The sequence below is a fragment of the Xiphophorus hellerii genome, chromosome 20 (genome assembly GCF_003331165.1).
Source record: "Xiphophorus hellerii strain 12219 chromosome 20, Xiphophorus_hellerii-4.1, whole genome shotgun sequence".
Classification (NCBI taxonomy): Eukaryota; Metazoa; Chordata; class Actinopteri; order Cyprinodontiformes; family Poeciliidae; genus Xiphophorus; species Xiphophorus hellerii.
In genome coordinates this window covers 16,365,993-16,370,989 of record NC_045691.1, presented here as the reverse complement: position 1 = coordinate 16,370,989, position 4,997 = coordinate 16,365,993, and positions in this window count along the sequence as shown.

The window sequence follows — 4,997 nt, the reverse complement described above, 5'->3', positions numbered from 1 at the left end:
GAGGCAAGCGAGGCAGAGCCTCACCTGTCATAATGGAAAAATATGATAAAAATAATTTATATTGCTATTTTAACCCTGTGGTTTAAAGTATGGATTTTTTTATTTATCTTAACCAATTTTGATATATATATATATATATATATCAAGATTTTGAAAAAATTATATATATAATTTTTTCAAAATCGCTGAATTTTTGCATTTTCCCATTCAAATGCGCGGAAACGAAGCCGGTAGCAGCGCTGAGCCTCCCCTTCGATTGCGCAACCTCTCGCTAGCTGCCATTATATGACAACATGTTCCTCCTGTCTGTACGTCGCCAATAAAATGGTTAAAAACATTTAATGTATGAACTGATTTTCCATACTTTAGCTTATGTATGTAATGTACAGTGTGTGTCACCAACTGTGTGTGTAACGTGTTTCGTGTGCTGAGGAGCGATCAGAAACCGCAGAGAACAGATTCGAGGTGAGGCAGGCAGTTCTCCTGCCTCATGGCAGGGGGCGCTCATGATCCCAGACATTGTGACTCCACAACTGCAGAGTAAGAGACAGTAACAGCGCGCTAGCCGTACAGTAAAGTCAAGTGCAGCGATATATTTATAGATTTCTCCTCGTACCACAGCAATCACTTACTAATAATCGCAAAATAAACATTAAGCCTAAAACCATGTTACTGCAACAGACTGAAGGTTTTGCTCTTTGTGTGGGAAATATTTTAGTATTTTTCTAGAGGCGTTGTTGTCAGTTGCTATGGCAACGAGTCTGCGTGTAGCCTGGCCGATGCAGAGAGCGAGAAAGACGTGGTTTTGAGTTATACTTCAACAGATTTTCCCTGTGCTCTGGAGCACAGCACGAAATTAATAATACCTACATTTCAAAGTTTCATTGAGTTAACAGAATTACTCTACCGCGGCAGCGGATGACATGTAAATAGTCTTTTTGCCCTCCAGCGTTGTCCTCATGCGCGAAATTTCCTTATGTTAACAATGATATGCAGGTGGTCTACATTTGTATATCAAATTATGATTAAGTCAGTGCCTCACCAGCATTTCACTGATCTGGACATACTGTGATGTATTGTAAACATCCAATTTTATGGTCTGCTCCTTTTCACTCTTTATGGCTCTGGTTCTCACTTGTTAAATCGCTACTTTACAACATGTGCTTGTAAAGTAGCATTGGGAAATTGTTTCATTCCAGTAGTTTAAATTCAGAAAGGGAAGCTAATGTATAATAAACAGTGCAATGGAAAAGTAGTTGCTCTCTTAAGCTCTGTTTTTGTTTTTAAATCAACCTGGTTGAAAGAGTTCACATGAAAATAATTGGTTGTGCCACCTTTTCGACAAATTGTGAGCCTCCTTTAGGTTATGCCACAGACCCTCAGTCAGATTAAGGTCTGGGCTTTGACTAGGCCACTGGAAAACTTTAACTTCTGGGGGGAAGGGGTTTGTTTTTTTGTGTGTTCCCCCCCCCCCCCCCAGCAATACCAGTGGTCTCACACATGACTGCTCAGCAAAATGTTTGAGCTGTCTAACAAGGAAGCTTGCAAATGACACAGCTGTGGCCAAAGCAAATGCAAACAATGACGAGTCTGTCTACAAGCAGGAGGAGGAACATCTCAAAGATGAAAACAACCTCTGCAGCAATGTGGAAAAGACCAAAGGGATGATTGTGGACATCAGAAGGCGCCGACAGTGGTAGAAATGGTCTCCAGCTACAGGCCACTAAAACCTCACCAGAAGTTGCTTGGTAAAAAACAGCTCCTTGAACTACGCCATTTGCTTTGTACAGAACATCGGGGCTCTCAGCTATTGAGAAACGATTGCTTCCTGAAGTGTAGACTGTGTTGAAGTGTCAAATTTTATGCAATAGCTAACATTTGTCCGTGAAGTATGTATATAATGCCCCAGTTTCTTAACATGAAAAAAGGAGCATTTCCAATTAATTTTTCATAATCTTTAGAGTAGTGAGTTTGGAAACTACTTCTGCATTGATGTACGGTTTTTTGGGTGTTTTTCTTTAGCTTTTTATCTAGTTGTAAAAACAAAACATAAAACAGCCCAAAAGCATGGTTCACACAAGAACCACAACTAGCATAAGATCAGGTTGGTTTAAATAGTTTTTCAAAGATTAATAAATGAAATGATCATTTGAAAATCCCTTTTTGAATCTACTCATGTTGTCTTTGTTTCGGTATGGTTTGAAAACAAAAGTCAAAAACAGAACAAATTTGTTGTTGAAGCAACAATAAAAATAGTTTAATAATAGGAGCTGCTTGGCTGGTTGAGTAAAAGCTGTAAGTTTTTATTTGCAAGAGAAAAGATATTAAAAGATCAATTGATAAAAGTTTTTTCACATTTACAAAACTTGCCTCAGTGTTACACGTTATTATGTTGTACTGCAGATATTTATTCTTTTTGTAGAGCAAATAATGTAGCCAATTCTACTTCATCTTGAAGTCATTCACAGATCCAAGTTATGACTCAAAAGTAAATAGAAGTCAGCTTAAGTATTTCTTGTTTCATTTCTGACTGGGAGTTTTGAAAAGCATTTGAAGTACTATTAAATGTACCACAACTTAAGAACCATGGCTTTATGCCATCAGATCAGCTCTATGAAGGATAACTGGCGCCGGGTTTATTCCCCCTTTATCAATCATTTACTTTACAAACCAAGTGGCTCCAGAAGGGCATCTGTGTATTTTTAGAATTTGTGGCATTCACTTCTTCTTTCAACCTCATTAACAGCTTTATTTGTCCATCTGCTGCCACATTCTGACAAATCCACTGAGTCAATAAAGTTAAACATATCTCAGCTTTGTTGTTTTACTCCAGATAAGGAGGTTTTAATTCCTTTGCAAACTTTACTGTAGATCACCTGTAGGTAGAAGGTTGACTCATCGCATTTTCCCACAGTGTTTTTAGGAGTATTTCAAATGTCTCTCTTAAACTAATATAACATGGCAATAAAAAAGTATTCTTATAATTTACTTTAGCATAATTTAATTTTACCTGATAAGGAATCCCAATTTTAAAAATGCCTGTTAGAAAATGACCAGCTTGTTTTAGTCGCCCATAATCCACCTGCAAACTCAGAGAGAACAGCATTTTTAAAAGTGAAGAAAACGCTGCATCTAATCTGTAAAGTTGAAGAAGAAATTCTCTTTGCTGAAAGTAGGTTGTCATATTGCACCACACTCAAAAAAAGTGACTATCAAAACACAGAGCATGTCTATATAACACCCCTGAACAGCTGTCACCAAGTGATCTGCTCGAGCAGGTGGCCTGACCAAAAATACAAGTTCACAGACAGACAAGCAACTTTAATCAGGTACACTGAACTGAATGACTTTTCTCATTAAATATTTATTAATTTTGCATTGAGAGCATTTTCAAAGATCTATGATTTTTCTAACAATGTTTTATTCTCTGTAAAATATCTGCGTCTTAATTCTTATTCCTTTTATGTCTTTAGATACTGTAATTAGACATCCTATTTTATTCCTGCTTTTAAATTTGATTGCAGTTACATAGTTTTAATAAAACTAAAAAAATGCATTAAGTCAAAACTGTATTCATATTTATGTTTAAACCATTTCTTAAATAATTAAATGCAAAAATTAATTCTTAAATGTTGAATTCATAAAATAAAGATTAATTATTTCATATTTCCAGTGCTACATGCCAGCATTATATTATTTAAGCTGTACCTTTGGCTATTCAAATTGATGCTATGATTTGATTGGTTGACATGCACAGCAGTATAACTGCTGACCAATCAGATTGTCCATAGCAGTATTATACATTCATGAGGATTTTTGAAAGCAACTTATCTTTTTTTTTTTTTTTGCGGTCTGGCAGGTGTTGTCATTGGTCTTGTGACAGAGAAACAATCACTCACAGTGAAGCTACAGCGAGATGGTTCTAAAACGAGTTTACAATAGTTTCAGAATGAAAACACAACACTGACGATAGCATTGGACTCAAAGACTTCATATCCATATGCGACCTTAACCTTAAAAAGTAGACATAGCAGTACATGATGGGCTTTTGGAATGTTTTAGCTAATAAAAAATAATAGCAAGATGTTTCACTAAGAGTACCTGTACCACTGATGAGGTAGCAGGGTTGGTCTGCAGATCATTTGCAACTGGACACTTTGAAGAAGAGGATGCTGTCCTTGATTATTAAAAACAAAAGAGAACAGACAATGGCTAGATGAACATGCTAAGTGATTTAGTAGGAATTACAGAGGTTCCTCTGGCCGACTTATTACCTTTTCTAATAATAGCTTCAAGGTTGCCGTAAACCAGATCAGGTCTGACAACACTGTCCTGTCACACAGTTACTCTGGATTCTTATTTTACATACTTAAGTTGAGACAGATGAATAAATCCTGACATCTCTATGTCTATGTGGACATTTATTTGTACTGTTCCTTTAACCCTCCTGTTATGTTCGTTTCGAGGGTACAGCAAAAATGTTCCTGGGTCAATTTGACCCGGGGAGTGTTTAATCATGCAATAATGTCAGAAACCCAAAAATTCCTCCAAAAGATTTTTGTATCTGATTATTAACTCCAATACTAACCATTTCAATCAATATTTGTGCAATGATGTTTTTTTATTTCTCAGAAATTAAGGATCAATGCTGGCTCAAGGCTCAGCAGAAACCTCTTCATCCTTGACCTGTTAGATAGCTATAAAACCGTCGCTATGAAGACGTACAACTTGCTCTGTTTTACCCTGTGTCTGGAACAGAATAATCTAGTGCAAGATAACGTGTTTTAGTTAGTGATTGTCATTAGCACTGCAACTAAGTGATGAAGTGTTTTGCCCCCACCCCTTAGAGTTGCAGTGTTATCTGTGACAGGGACTCTGAAAGTAATAAAAAGAGAGGAGCGGACAAATGTGTTTTCAGAGCGGTTGGAGATTTGTGACCGGAAACACATCTCTATCTATAAGTTGTGAGACAGCGGCTATTGAGGCTTGGATTCAAC